Source organism: Oryza sativa, chromosome 11 (assembly GCF_034140825.1).
Source record: "Oryza sativa Japonica Group chromosome 11, ASM3414082v1".
Taxonomy (NCBI): Eukaryota; Viridiplantae; Streptophyta; class Magnoliopsida; order Poales; family Poaceae; genus Oryza; species Oryza sativa.
Window position 1 is genome coordinate 29,854,233 of NC_089045.1, and position 17,022 is coordinate 29,871,254.

General features: G+C 41.1%; 1 pseudogene; it reads left to right on the top strand.

Moving 5' to 3' along the window:
* Positions 1 to 1,854: 1,854 nt before the first annotated feature.
* LOC9267664 (disease resistance protein Pik-2-like) lies at positions 1,855 to 16,740 on the top strand (annotated as a pseudogene).
* Positions 16,741 to 17,022: the final 282 nt, after the last annotated feature.

Genomic DNA, 17,022 nt, shown 5'->3' on the forward strand with positions numbered 1-17,022 from the left:
TCGTTGGTACTAGGATATATGCGAGATTGAGATAAAAGAGATGGGGACGAGGATTTTTATACAGGTTCGGGCCTCTGAATTATCAGGTAATAACCTACTCCTGTTGGCCGAAATCGGTCGTTGCTCTTATTCACCATAATCACACCAGTACAATATTTGGGGTAGCCTATCTATCTGTTGTCGACTTAGCGGTCTGAAGTGCTAACTCGTAGTCGACAACAGGGTAGCCTTCCTCCTCGAATCTGCATCCGGCAAGATCAAAAACAGCGTTATGTCTCTCTTGACAGTATCCGTAGACACCGTAGGGGACTAGCCATGCTTATCTCTGAAGTCGATATCCGGCGTCTTGTCTTGACATATGTTGGCTTGTATGTTGATCTTGTGTCTTGATCTATTGTTCCGTGTCCCCTCTCCTCCTAGGGGGCCTTGTATTTATACCCATAGGTGTCCCCTTCAAGTAAAACTAGGGAAACCAATATGGATATAATCTGAGTAGTCCTTGTCGTTTCCATGTAGAACTCTATTCATCCTTCTTTATACGGAAGTACTCCTATATCCGAAGGTTGTTTCCGTATAAGACATAGTATGTGGTAGGTCCTGCCGAGATTTAGTCAACTATTATTAGATATGTGGTATCCATAACCCTGACACGTACAATGAAATTAATTTGGCATTTTAGACGTTGCTAAATTTTTCCATAAATTTTGTCAAACCTAAAGAAGTTTGACTAGAAAAAAAAGTCAAAATGATTTATACTATGAAATTAAGGGAGTATATAATATAAAAATGTCAGGAACTAAATTGTAAAACGTGTAAAAGTAGTGGTAGTGGCATAACCAATACCACCGCAAATATCTTTGACAGTACTCTCCGTTCTTATTATAATAAGATGCTTCAATTTTTCTGAGAAACCTTTTTGAAAGTTTGATCAAGTTTATAAAAAAAATATGGTAACACTTGTAGCACTAAATTAGTTTCATTACATTTAACATAGAACATTTTTTTAAGAAATATAGTACAAACACAAGCGTTCACAACGCGCATACACTTATCGCTATGAACGCACATACGTACACCCTACTCCTATGCGCATATCCGGAAAGATTGTGCCGATATATCTTGAGATTGACGAAGTCATCACGGGTGCCTCAGTATCGACGGGTACGTTGCCTACCCCTATGAGCACCTCCGAAAGACTGGGTCGGCATATCTTGAAATTGATGAAGTCACCACGGGTGTATCGGTATCGATGGGTACGTCACCTACCACTAAAAGAAAAATTAGCCGTAAATGGTTCCACCACAAGGAACCTAACCAGTTGAGCTACGCGCTCACTTCGCAACATAGAACATATTTTGCTTGTTTTGTGTTTAAAATATTGCTATATTTTTCTATAAACTTGGTCAAACATAAATAATTTTGATTTAGAAAACAATACAAAACGACTTATAATATGAAACGGAGGTAGTGATAATATAGAAAAATTGAAGTTGCTTCCATTTGTCATTCATTATCGTATGTCATCTAGGTGGTGTTCTTTTCTCCTGAAGATGAAGATACGATGAAGATGAAGATTAAGTTTTTTATGCAAAACGAGGTGGTATTAACGTATGATTGATTGAGTTTTAATTATTAGAAACTTGAAAAATAGATTAATATGATATTTTTAGAGCAACTTTCATATAGAAAGTTTTCACACAAAATGCACCATTTAGTAGTTTGAAAAGCGTGGTTAATCTGCATCCAAGTTAGAGAAAAGAACAGGACCCTAATCCTCCACGCGACGTTCGTGTTATATTTACACCGGTCTCGCGTGTCGAGTACATCTAGCCTCTGAGTCCTCTGAGTCGCCACGCTCCTCTGTTTTCCCCTAGCTAGGTGCATCGGGAGTCCCCATGATGCTATATTTGAGCTGGTCCACTAACAGATTAGTTGGATGACTAGCTAGATAAGAAGGCTTAGTGGGGATTCCTTTACATGGCGCGTTATTAGATGTGCCAAGAGCTATATTGATCCAGAGACCAGAATTTGAGCCCTGAATTCAACTACAAAAAACATTTTGGCTGTTGGAAAAGAAGATCGTGTTGATTGGAATTGTAAGTAGTCCTAGCTAGTGCTGCGTCCAGTTTTGTTTCTTGATACTCTCTCTCTACAAAATCATAATCCCATTTTATGTGTGTGCGCTGTGCAAGCCGCAGGAGATCTTGAGTAGATCAGGGATCAGTGTGTACGTGAGAAGAGTCGGGCAAGCAGCAATGGAGCATGTGGTGGGTGCTTCGGAGGCCACCATGAGGTCTCTGCTGACCAAGCTCGGGGGCTTACTCTCCCAAGAGTACGCTCTCATCCGTGGCGTCCGGGGAGACATCCAGTACATCCGCGACGAGCTGACGAGCATGCAGGCGTTCATCCGCGACCTGAGCGGCACGCCGGAGGGCAAAGGCGACGAGCACGACCACCGGATGAAGGACTGGATGAAGCAGATCCGCGACGTCACCTACGACATCGAGGACTGCATCGACGACTTCGCGCACCGCCTCTCCCACGACCCCGGCGGCGACTACCTGTGCGGCTTCGTCGTGTCCAGGGTGTACGAGATCCTCACATGGTGGCCTCGCCGCGACATCGCCTCCAACATCGCGGAGCTCAAGATGCTGGCGCAGCAGATCGGCGAGCGGCGCACGAGGTACGGCGTCGAGAACCCCCAAAAAAGATCGGGAGATGAGAACAAATCCGGTCCAGCCACCATTGGATTTGATGCCGCCGAGAACCAGCACACAAACCTTGAGAGCTGGTGGGAGTGGAGGCCTACATGAAGGAGCTGACGAAATGGGTGACGAACGAGACATACCAAGACGGCGTGCTGTCCGTCCTCGGTTTCGGAGGGGTGGGGAAGACAACCATCGCCACGGCACTGTACCGGCAACTCGGCGATCAATTTGACCGCCGGGCGATGGTCACGGTGTCCCAGAGCTCCGACGTTGAGGCCATCTTGAGAAGCATACTTGAACAAGTCATGCCGCAGTCCAAGGATGGTCAGGAGCTGCAGGGTGGCCACGCCTCCCAGAAGAAGCTTCTACATCAGGCAGTCATCAGCTACTTGCATCCTCTCATGCCCAAGGCCCTCCGACGCCGAAGCAGCTCCAACTCCAACTCCGACAACTCCAAGATTAGAGAGGGGAAGCTAACGCGTCTCCCGAGAGCTCTCACCCTGGATCGCCAGTATGACCACGATCCGCAGGACGGCAACGATGCTGCCGCCGGCTCATCTGAGACAGTAGTAACAACCCCTGCAACGAAAGGCACGGCCACCTCCGATGAAAAGCCTACTAGTGTCATTGCTACCATACGGGGTGCCTTCAGGCCCTGGGATCGCCGTCGCCACCCACCGCAGGATGACAAAGGTGGTAGCACCTCAGGCTCAGGGAAGGAGGCTATTAACATTCAAACAATGAACAAGCCCGGCGAAAAAAACATTCAAACCATGAAGCGTGACGGTCTCTCAAAATTGCTGCAGGAGCACCTAAATCAAAAAAGGTACTTCGCCTCAACCCCTTGCTTCGTCATGATTGATAGATATCATATACACCTGCATTTTATGGCAAAATATCGAATAGGCTTTACTGTACTCTTCAGATAATTAACTTGGAGCTAGCATGCATATATATCTCCTATAGATTAAATTCTTCAGAAGAAGGGCTTATGTATGAAAATAAAGAGTTCTTAACGACATAAGCTTAAATCCATTAGAAATTCCAAATTACACATGCCACATGAATTGATTTATCACTAGCTAGTTGATAATATTATTGGCAACATACATACAAACAAACAAACAAACACACACACTCACACACATATTTGTTAAGTTATATCCTGAATGATATTTTTACTCTGCTCCTGTACGTGGACTAATATTGATTTCATCCAATACATAACTTAATATGAAAATATACCACATCATCATCCACTAGCAATTACAATTCTAAATCATTTTAAATCTCATGCAATACAGACATATCATCTACAATTTATTATATTATAGAGCTCAATATACAAGTATATGTCTAATCATCGTCTTCACATCATTTTAACAATATTTCAATATATATCATTTCTATAATATTTAACATAAATTCATCCATAAATTCCTCAGCAAAGTATAAGGTATCACCCACTAACTACTAGTTACTGTCCGCTTAACCTATTAGAGGTAATACTATATGATTACAAAAAAAGGAAATGAACAATAAACTAGCTTCCGAGTGTTATTGAAGAATTGTTGTTTATTAATAATACATGTAAAATAGTATAGTCTGACTTCCAATGGACACATTTGAATTACAATTTGCAACCATCATATTTATACCGGCCAGTAATTTTTTAATTGTATTTAGAATATATTATCAAACCGGGCTATATGACAACAGTTACATTTTTTTTTGCTACAAGTAATTCAAATCTTCAAATCAGCTAATTTATTTCTAGCTACAAACCACAGTAGATAGAATACGAAAATTTAGATATGCAATTTAAAAATAACAAAAAATTAGAATTAAACATAAGTAATATTAGAAGAGGAGATTAGAGTCCATACAAGTATACAATTTGAAACTAATTGAAATTCAGAATTAAAAAATAAAAAAATAAAAGTAGAAGTCAAAGTCCAGATATAAATATAATTTATAAATAACTATAATTCAAATTTAAAAAAAGGAATGTTGCGAGAGGTCTATAGTCATATAGAATATAATTCAGAAAAAAATGAAATTCAGAATTAATAAAAAAGAAATATTGAAAGATGAGTTTAGAGTCCATATAGAAATACAACCAGAAATAATGAAAATTTGAAATTAAAAGTAGAGTTTAGAGTTCATATAGAAATACAATTGAAAATAACTAAAAATTCAAAATTTAGAAAATAAGCCAGATTGGTAGAAGAGTCTATAGTACATATAGAAATACAATTTATAAATAACTGAAATTCGAAATTAAAAAATAAGGAATATTGGAAAAGAAATTATAGAGTACATATAGGAATACTCCCTACGTCCAAAAATATGAGACCTATTTCTTTTTGCACCAAGACCAAGGAACAATTAATTCATTCACCATCTGATAAAACCAATAGATATGCAACCAATAACTTATAAAAATGACTTCTTAGGTTCCGATCAGCAATTTAATTTAGCACATGGTGGCTACAAATAGGACTTAGACTTTTGGAAAAACCAAAGAATGGAATAGGTCTCAGACTTTTCGATGGAGGGAGTACAATTTATAAATAACTGAAATCAGAATTAAAAAATATTAAAAAAGTCTAGAGTCCATATATGAATACAATTTACAAATAACAAAAAGTAGAAATTAAAAATAAGAAACATTGAAAGAAGAGTTCAAAGTCTATATAGAAATACAATTTACAAATAAATAAAATTTGGAGTTAAGAAAAATGAATATTGCAAGAAGAGTCTAGAGTCCATATAGAATAATGAAAATTCAAAATTAAAAAAAAAGGAATATTGACGGAGGAATCTGGATTCCGTATATGGGAATAAAATTTATAAATAATGAAAGTTTGAAATTGTAAAAAGGAATATTGAAAGAGGAGTATAGATTCCATATATAGGAATAAAATTTATAAGTAATGAAAATTTAAAATTTAAAAAATATTAAAAGAGGAGTCTAGACTCCATATGAAAAGACAATTTAGAAATAACTAAGATTCAAAATTAAAAAATAATTAATAATTATCACGTATATACAATACAATATGAATATCATATATTGGTTATTTTGCTCAACTTAGCACATAATATAAAATTATGTTGTCATTTTAATATATTTTTATAATAAAGAATGAAAATATTTAAGCTATTAAATGAGAAAAAAATATAATGATGCTAGCCGTGTAATACGCACTGGCTCCATGCTAGTTTGGAATTATTCAAACAAATATTAAGCAATGATCGAAACAACCACTGAATATATACTTAATGCTCTTCATCTAAAACTTGTTGGGTGGCCTGCGCAATTGCGCGGCTAGCACCCATACAAAATTATATATTTTTTAATATAATTTTACTTAAAATTTATTAAATAGCTATCTCGCTGTCTTAAGCCATACCTTATCATCTCCGTGTTTCTAATTTATAGTTTTTTAAAAGTCATTCCATTTGCTACCCCTTATTTCTACCATCTCCTTCTTTATTTGTTTGCTTGATCTATCATTTTTTCTACTCATTCTTCTTAGAACCTTTAAAAATTGGATCGTATAATTTTCAGAGTTTATTGTCTCGTTGGGTTTTCTTTTCAGAATTTCTAGAAGTCTCGTCAAATGTTACCATTATACTTTTGTACGACCCATCCACTGTCTCTTCTCTTTATTCTCATTCAGATTTTAAAAATCGGACATAATTATTATTTGGGTTCATTTTTTTACTTTATAGATGTTCCGCCAAACCGTCAGGCTTTGCCACTGTACTCCTCTATGGCTCACCCTTTCTTTTTTGGCATTGAGACTTTAAAATCAAACATAATTATCATTGTGTTTTTTTTTACTTTTTAGAAGTCCCGGACCTTTAAAAATTGGGCCTTGCAATTTTTAGAGTTTATTATCTCATTGGGATTCATCCGCCGCCTACTCATTATTGTCATTGGGATTCTAAAAATCGATCATAACTATCGTTGGAATTTATTTTTACTTTTTTAGAAGTCCTGCCAACTATTGACGGCTATACCACTTTACTCCTGTACGACCCGACCGCTGTCTCTCCTTTTTATTTTTATTGATATTTTAAAAATTGAATATGATTATCATTGGGGTTTATTTTTTTACTTTCTAGAAGTCCTGCCAACCGCCTTGACCGGCTGCTTCACGGCCCGTCCGTCATCACTCCTTTTAATCGTTATTAGGATTCTATTTGGTGTTTTATAATAGTTTTTAGATGTCCCATCAACCGCCACCATCTTACTACTTTATAGGCATGTTACTTAATTAATCTCGTCATGTGTTTTAGATGGTCTTTTTCTTTCAATAGCCTTTATTTTTTTCTCACCAATTTTAGTTATTTATAAATTGAATTTCTAGTTGAAATCTTCTTTATATTTTTCTAATTTCAGAATTTATTTTATTTTTATTTTGAATTCTAATTAATATAGTATTATGTTCTTTTAATATTTTAATTTTTTATTTTCAATTTTAGTTGTTTTAAAATTGTATTCACACTTGAACTCTCTTTTTAGTTTGTCTAATTTCGTATTTTATTTTATTTTTTATTTTGAATTTTAATTAATCACGTATTGGATTCTAATATGGACTTTTCTTTCAATATTACTTATTTTAATTCCGAATTTCAATTAAACTTAAATTGTATTCCTACTTGAACTCTTCTTTATTTTTTTCTAATTTTATTTTATTTTATTTTGATTTTGAATTAGTCTCGTATTGGGTTTTTATATGGACTCTTCTTTCAATATTGTTTAACTTTAATTACGAATTTTAGTTATTTTTAAATTGTATTTCTACTTGAACTCTTCTTTTCTTTTTTTTTGCTAATTTCGGATTTTATTTTATTTTTATTCCAAATATTAATTAATCTCGTATTGGGTTCTTATATGAACTCTTCTTTCAATAGTGCTTATTTTTAATTTTGAATTTCAGGTATTTTTAAATTGTATTTCTACTTGGACTATGCTTTTCTTTTTTTCCGATTAATGTGGGAATTTCTAGCTCCCACAGCCAACGTGGTGTCTAATTTCAAAGTTGTTTTAATAATATAATTGATACTACTAGCTAATATCTAATGACTAAAAGACACTTGATGTATATTTCTATCTATATTACACATGATCACTAAATCATTTAATTTCTATTATCTGAAAGAAAAATATTACACATGATCACAGACTATATAAAATTTTGCTTTATTACTTGAGGGCTAATTAAGATTTAGTGGGCACAGTTGAGTCGGTTAGATGTGTAACATGAGTAATACCTTTTTACCCCGTCTGAAAAGTTTTTTTTTTCTACATTATGGTTCAGACTATTTTTCAATTGCAGGTATTTCCTATTAATTGACGATGTGTGGTCTGCCACAACTTGGGAGCAGATCAGAAAGCACTTGCCTACAGATAACCTAAGCTACAGAATAATAGTTACCACAAGGTTTCAAGCTGTTGCTACCGCATGTAAAAGGAAAGAAAGTGACCGCATTCACAAAGTGGATGTTCTTCGCGGAAAAAAACCCGAAAAACTCTTCAATGAAGTCGAGTCCGAATCCAGAATCAGCAAAGATGGTGAACGGAAAGAGATAGATGATGGTGAACAGAAAGAGAGAGAAGGTCAACAGAAAGAGATAGATGGTGAACAGAAAGATATAGTGCGTCCCCGCAGGATCTGGGAAATGTGCAGCGGGCTTCCATTGGCCATTGTCACCATGGCTGGTCACGTGGCCTGCAACTCAGACAAAGATGAGACACATTGGCTTAATGTCTGTAAATCTCTAGTTCCAGAGTCGGGAAGAGATATGACACAGGAGGGTGTAACCAGAATACTTGGTCATTGCTACAATGATATGCCTGCCGAGCTGAGGACTTGCTCTCTGTACCTGAGTATATTCCCGAAAGGCAACAAGATTAGCAGGAAGCGGCTGACAAGGCGATGGATAGCTGAAGGCTTTGTCAGTGAGAAGCAGGGGCAGAGTGTGGAGGATGTTGCGGAGGCATGCTTCTGTTGGAAATATAGTCATTAATCGGCATATTTTAATCCAAAAGGTTAAAGCAATGATCATGGCATAAGCAGTGTAGGGTGATCTTTACATAATCAGTAGCATACTATACGCATCATGAATGTCAGGAACAGGAACATAACAGTAACGCGATAACATGCTAGAGGCACCATGTAGAACAGGAACAAGAACATAGCGCACATAGTATAGCGATAGCGCTAACAACAGTAGCAGGAGGAGAAGATTATACCCCGAGAATGGCCCTCCGCTGGATGGTGAGGCAGAATTGCCTCCGTTGTTGTTGTCGTTCACGGCACCTCCTGACGCACCAGCTCCGGATCCAGCTCCTGTCGGCGGCGTACCACCTCCGACAGCAGTGGCGGCGGCAACTCCAGACATGGCGATGAGCAGTCGTGCGGGAGGCACTCCCCAAAAACCTGATCACCCGCCTACCCGGTGCAGATCTCAGGCGAAGGTGTGGTTTTGGAGGCACTGCTCCTTCCAATCTCTCGTGCGCGCAAGAGATCAGAAGCGAGGAAGCGAGAGCAACTCAGGCGCGCGGAGAAGGAGAAACTAACACCGGGAAAGAAGCGATGAAACCGGATTGGACTCGCGGCCTCCTTATCTATTAGGAGAAAGAACGTGGACGCGCTGTTGCGGAGGGAATCGTGGGAACGTGGGTTAGTGGCTGCAAAAGGATAGCGACGTGACGTGACGTGACGCACGCACGCACACCGCCAGCCACGCCACGCCCTCGCCCTCGCCCACGGCCCGGCCCGGCGCGCGCGCGCGCGCGTGGCATTCCGACCCCCACCTCAACTGGTCAACAGGGAGCCTCCAATAACTCCCTATTTAGGTTGAGATATTTCTCGCTTAAATCCTGAGGTGGTATTATTATCCTCAACACTTATTATGGGCCTTTGAGATTTAATATTATAAGTTGGGCCTAGCCCAATTATTCTAACAATCCCCACCAAATTTCAAGGCTCATAAGAAATGTTCTCAATGTTGTGCCTGTTTGATATACCAGGGTTTTGGTGGAGACTGTTAAGTTGAATTTCCACCTAGGAAATGAGCTACATCAGATCACAACTGAACAATTGACTATGTCTTGAATTGTGAGTTTTGTGTGATCAGGTTTCACTCAGAACCTTGACTAGTACTGGGCTGCCATTCGCATCCCCTCTGTTTGGAGCATACAAGTCAAACTCCAGGCCTTTCATGAGTATCTAGAGATCGCCCAAACCTCATAGACTGTGACTAACAGTTGAACTCATATAGGTATGTTCCTTCTGAGATGTTCTGCAGGTCAACATCTCTGCTTGGAAAAGCCACTCGGATCACATTAATACATAAGCCATCCTACCATGCAGGAAAGAAGAGAAGCACATCATGAAAATGAGCCCTTTTCAAGGGTCTCTTCTCTCAGTCACACAATAGTTTGTTTCACCATTCAAATTCACGGGATCTCCGATCACAATGGACAGGTTTCCACTATTATGCAACCTTAGGTGGGTATCAAGCCCATTTCCCTCGATGCACTGTCTATCACATTACGTGGTAGCCCCTTGGTAAACTAATCTACCAGATTTCTAGCCGTTTGGACATAGTCCAATGCTATCACTCCGGAGTTTTTCTACTTTCTGACAGATTTTAGTCTTCTCTTGATGTGTCTAGATGACTTCATGTTGTCCTTTGAACTGTTCACTTTAATAATCATTGTTTGATTATCGCAGTTCATTAGGATAGCTGGCACTGGTTTTTCAACCACCGGCAAATCCATCAGGAGTTCACGAAGCCACTCGGCCTCAACTGTCGCAGTATCTAGTGCTGTAAGTTCTGCCTCCATTGTTGACCTCGTTAAGATGGTCTGCTTGCAAGACTTCTAGGAAACAGCGCCACCTCCAAGTATGACCACATATCTACTTGTGGCTTTTATCTCATCAGCATCAGATATCCAGTTTGAGTCACTATACCCTTCTAGTACTTTTGGATACCCGGTATAGTGAATTCCATAGCTCATAGTGCCCTTTAGATAGCGCATTACTCTTTCCAGAGCCTGCCAATGATCATCTCCCGGATTTGAGACAAACCGGCTCAGCTTGCTTACAGCAAATGAGATGTCAGGCCTCGTTGCACTAGCCAAGTACATCAATGAACCAATGATTTGAGAGTATCTCAGCTGATCCCTTACTATTCTTTGGTTTTTCCTTAATAGCACGCTGGGATCATAAGGAGTAGGAGCTGGCTTGCAGTCACTATATCCAAAGTGATTCAAAACCTTGTCCACATAGTGGGATTGCATAAGTGTAATCCCACCCTCATCTCCTCTTTGTAGTTTGATGTTAAGAATAACATCAGCCTCTCCCAAATCCTTCATTTCAAAACTCTTGGACAGATAGTCTTTGACCTCCTCAATCACATTAAGGCTGGTCCCAAAGATCAGTATGTCATCGACATATAAGCACAAGATCACCCCTTCTCCCCCACCATAGCGATAGTATACACATTTGTCAGCTTCGTTCACAACAAAGCCTGCAGATGTAAGCGTGGTGTCAAACTTCTCATGCCATTGCTTAGGCGCTTGCTTGAGGCCATACAAGGATTTCAATAGTTTACACACCATTCCCTCCTGACCTTCTAGTACATATCCGTCTGGTTGATCCATATAGATCTCCTCCTCCAGCTCTCCGTTTAGGAAAGCTGTCTTAACGTCCATCTGATGGACGAGAAGACCATGAGAGGCTGCCAGAGCAAGTAGTACTCGAATCGTGGTCAAGCGAGCAACTGGTGAGTATGTGTCGAAGAAGTCCTCGCCTTCCTTTTGGGTATAACCCTTGGCCACAAGCCTTGCCTTGTACTTTTCGATTGTACCATCAGGCCTAAGCTTTTTCTTGAAAACCCATTTGCATCCTACGGGCTTGCACCCATATGGACGCTCAACGACTTCCCAAGTACCATTAGACATAATCGAGTCCATTTCACTGCGTACTGCTTCCTTCCAGTAGTCAGCGTCAGGAGATGAATATGCCTCTTCTATGGTTCTTGGGGTGTCATCCACGAGGTATACAATGTAGTCATCTCCAAAGGATTTTGCAACCCTTTGTCTCTTACTCTTGCGAGTATCTACAATGTTGTCCTCCTCAGGATTTTCCTTAGGCGTTTGATCATTGTGTTCTATCGGTGCAAAGTGCTCATGGGGCATGACAGTTTCTTTACTAGAAGTGCTAGGTGTATATTTCATAGGAAATTCATTCTCAAAGAATGTAGCATCTCTGGACTCAAGAATTGTACCAACATGCATGTCGGGTACTCCAGAGTTTACTATTAAGAATCTATAATCCACACTGTGGATAGCATAACCAAGAAACACACAATCAACAGTTTTTGGTCCAAGTTTCCGCTTTTTGGCTATAGGTACATTTACTTTGGCCAAACAGCCCCATGTTCGTAGGTATGAGAGATTTAATTTCTTCCTTTCCCATTCCTCGAATGGTGTTACTTCCTTATGCTTCATTGGAATTTTATTCAGGACATGACACGCAGTCAAAACTGCCTCACCCCACCATTCCTTGGAAAGCCCCGCAGTGTCTAACATGGTATTCACCATCTCAGTTAGAGTACGGTTCTTTCTTTCGGCCACCCCATTTGATTGGGGTGAATAGGGAGGCGTCATCTCATGAATAATTCCAAACTCTTCGCAAAAGGATGCAAACTCATTGGAAAAATACTCCCCACCTCTATCAGACCTCAACCGTTTGATTTTCCTTTCAAGTTGGTTTTCTACCTCAGCTTTATAGATTTTAAAGTAATGCAATGTCTCATCCTTTGTTTTCAATAGATACACATAGCAAAATCTAGTGCAATCATCTATCAGTGTCATGAAATATTTCTTTCCCCCTTTAGTCAACACGCCGTTCATTTCGCACAAATCGGAATGAACATGTTCTAGAGGTGCCAAATTCCTCGCCTCAGATGCCTTGTGTGGCTTGCGAGGTTGTTTCGATTGAACACAAGTATGGTACTTGGAACCTTTTACCAAAGTGAATTTTGAAATTAAACTCATGTTAGCTAAGCGCGTCATACAACCGAAATTCACATGACAGAGTCGCGAATGCCACACATTAGACTCATCATTCTCGCTAATATGGTTCACAGCATTATGATTATTACACATGTCATTCAAAGAAAAGCGGAACAAGCCTCCGCTGTCATAACCTTTTCCAACAAAAGTCCCATATTTAGATACGACACATTTATTGGACTCAAACACAAGTCTAAAACCTTCTCTACACAATAGAGAGCCGCTAACTAGATTCTTCTTTATTGAAGGGACATGCTGCACGTTCTTCAGCTGCACGGTCTTTCCCGAAGTAAACTTCAGATCGACCGTACCAACACCATGAACAGCCGCAAGCGACCCGTTTCCTATCAACAAGGAGGAACCTCTCCCGACCTGATAAGAAGAAAACAGAGAAATGTCAGCACATACATGAATATTAGCACCAGTGTCTACCCACCAATCAGGTGAATGAAAAACAGAGAGAACTGTAGGTAATATTTTACCGTACCCCGATGTTCCTCCTCCCTCGCTAATGATCATGTTGGCAGACTTCCTGTCTTTGCGCTCAGGACAGTCCTTGGCCCAATGCCCAGACTTGCCACACACAAAGCAGTCTCCCTTTGCCTTTCCCTTGCCTTTCTTCTTAAAATTGGTTGCAGTCTTGGGTTTGACATCAGGCTTGACTTTCTTGTTGTTGTGGGATGCATGAGGGTTCTTCTTCTGTACCATATTGGCACTAGAACCTCCCTCAACCTTTTTGCCCTGGACGTCCTTTGCCCTCGCCTTCTTCTCAACACCCAAAGAGCCAATGAGATCAGGAACACTGAACTCTTGTCTCTTGTGCTTTAGAGAAGTGGCAAAGTCCGACCAAGAAGGTGGTAGTTTGGCAATAATGCCACCTGCCACAAACTTGTCCGGCAACTCACAGTTGTTGTTCTCAAGTTCCTTAGCCAGCATCTGAATCTCATGAGCTTGTTCTACTACAGAACGGTCATCGACCATCTTGTAGTCATAGAACTGCTCCATAACATACAGCTCACTGCCGGCGTCAGAAACTCCGAACTTGGCCTCAAGTGCATCCCACATGTCCTTCCCAGAAGGCATGTGCATGTACACGTCCACTATGTTGTCAGCGAGTACACTGATCAATGCTCCACGGAACAGGCAATCCGAAGCCTCGAACTTAGCCTCTTCCTCAGGAGAAAGAGGTGGTTCACTTCGTTTGCCCCGTGAAACATAGAAGCACTGCATCGCTGTCAACCACAATAGTGCACGTGCTTTCCATCTCTTATAGTTTGAACCATCAAAAGCATGTGGTTTCAGTGCAGCAGCAAAGCCAACTACCGAAAATGACCTATCAGGTTTTTGGATTGTTGGAAATATAGTCATTAATCGGCATATTTTAATCCAAAAGGTTAAAGCAATGATCATGGCATAAGCAGTGTAGGGTGATCTTAACATAACCAGTAGCATACTATGCGCATCCTGAATGTCAGGAACAGGAACATAACAGTAACGCGATAACATGCTAGAGGCACCATGTAGAACAGGAACAAGAACATAGCGCACATAGTATAGCGATAGCGCTAACAACAGTAGCAGGAGGAGAAGATTATACCCTGAGAATGGCCCTCCGCTGGATGGTGAGGCAGAATTGCCTCCGTTGTTGTTGTCGTTCACGGCACCTCCTGGCGCACCAGCTCCGGATCCAGCTCCTGTCGGCGGCGTACCACCTCCGCCAGCAGTGGCGGCGGCAACTCCAGACATGGCGATGAGCAGTCGTGCGGGAGGCACTCCCCAAAAACCTGATCACCCGCCTACCCGGTGTAGATCTCAGGCGAAGGTGTGGTTTTGGAGGCACTGCTCCTTCCAATCTCTCGTGCGCGCAAGAGATCAGAAGCGAGAGCAACTCAGGCGCGCGGAGAAGGAGAAACTAACACCGGGAAAGAAGCGATGAAACCGGATCGGACTCGCGGCCTCCTTATCTATCAGGAGAAAGAACGTGGACGCGCTGTTGCAGAGGGAATCGTGGGAACGTGGGTTAGTGGCTGCAAAAGGATAGCGACGTGACGCACGCAGCCAGCCACGCCCACGGCCCGGCCCGGCGCGCGCAGCATTCCGACCCCCACCTCAACTGGTCAACAGGGAGCCTCCAATAACTCCCTATTTAGGTTGAGATATTTCTCGCTTAAATCCTGAGGTGGTATTATTATCCTCAACACTTATTATGGGCCTTTGAGATTTAATATTATAAGTTGGGCCTAGCCCAATTATTCTAACAGCTTCAACCATCTCGTGAGGAGGAAGATCATACGTCCCGTGGAGCACAGCAGCAACGGCAAGGTGAAGAACTGCCAAGTCCATGACATGGTTCTTGAGTACATCGTGTCCAAGGCGAGTGAAGAGAACTTCGTGACGGTGGTTGGAGGGTATTGGCTCATGCCGCCACCCAGCAGCAAAGTGCGCAGGCTGGCCATCCAAAGTGGTGATTCCAAACGTGGCAGTGGCACAGACAGCATGAACCTATCTCATGTCCGATCACTGACCATGTTTGGAAGCCTGAGCCAGCTGCCATCCAATTCATTCAAGTTCGGAATTGTTCAAGTGCTTGATCTCCAAGGTTGCAAGGGTTTCAAACAGCATCATACCAAGGAGCTATGCAACATGCTTCTAATCAAGTATCTAAGCCTCCGAAGGACTGACATTAATAAGCTTCCTAAAAAGATTGGGAAGCTACAGTATTTAGAGATCCTTGACATAAGGGAGACAAATGTGACGAAGCTGCCTAGAAGTGTCTGCCAGCTTGAGCGAGTGGCTAACATACTTGGTGGCAACAAACGAACAAGGAAGGCATTGAAGCTCCCTGCTGAAGATGTCAAGAAAACAATCAAGTCGCCTTGGGGAAAAGAAGCAAAGGAGTCCGGCGGCAAAAAAACACTGAAGACCCTGCGCATTCTGTCAGGTATTGAGATAGTCGGAGAATCGACTGCAGAAGGAGACTTCCACCACCTGACTGATCTAAGAAAGCTCGCCATCTACAAGCTCAACGTCAGAAGAGGAGATAAACCTTTTGAGAATCTAATATCCTCCATCGAGTACCTCTGTGGCTACTCTCTGCACACCCTCGTAATCGAGGACGTCTCATCGGAGTTTCTGGAATCACTAGGTGATCTTTCTTCCCCTCCCAAGTTTCTCAAGTCCCTTGAGCTGTCTGGCAAGTTGGTTGAGCTCCCCAGATGGATCACACAGCTTGAAGAACTCACAAAGTTGACTCTTTCGGTGACAGTTCTGAGGACAGATAACTTGAGAAGTATCAGCCAATTGAAAAAACTGTTCTCTCTCACCTTTTCCCTTTCAGGCGCAAAGCCTGATCCACTGTCAACAGCCATTCTTGAGGAGAACAAGAACTACTCTGATGGGGAAATCTTAGTTCCAGCAGGAGGATTTGAGAATCTGAAGCTCCTTCGTTTCTCTGCTCCTCTCCTGCCCTTGCTGAACTTTCAGGAGAAGGCTATGCCAAGCCTTGAGAGACTTGAGCTACGGTTCAGGATTTTCGAGGGACTTTTTGGCATACAAAACCTGGAAATCCTAAAAGAGGTGCATCTCCGGGTAAATTACAGAGCAGGTGAGGTCACCAAGTCCATCGTACAAAATGTGGCAACTCAAGTGAAGAAAGAGGCCACCAAAAGTGTGGCAACTGAAGCGAATAAAGAAAATGTAGCATCTGCAACGAACAAAGAGGGCACTGAGTTCATCATAGAAAATGTGACACTTGAAGCAAATGAAGCTACTGCCGCGATGAAAGAGGCCACCACGTCAACCGTAGAAAATGTGGCAACTGAAGGGAATAAAGAAAATGTGACAACTGACACGAATAAAGAAAATGTGGCAACTGCAGAGAAGAAAGAGGTCAAGGGGCCCATAATAATTGTTGATCAGTATTACGACTGATCGAAATTCCAATATCTATGAAAAACGATGTGACAAGGCTTTGCTATCCGTTTTACTGTTCAATTACCCTCCTCTACTTTATAGCAGGTGATTAGGGAGTGTTTTACTTAGAATCATAAGTGACATGATTTATAGTTCTTAACACTTCTCTCGTTCAAAAAAGAAAACAGTTCTTAACACTTCATTGTATCCACCTAATTAAAACGTTTAGGTGTGTGAGTTTTTTGGGTTGTATCCATCTCTGCTATGCAGAGGGTGGGAGTGAGATCTTAATATATTGTA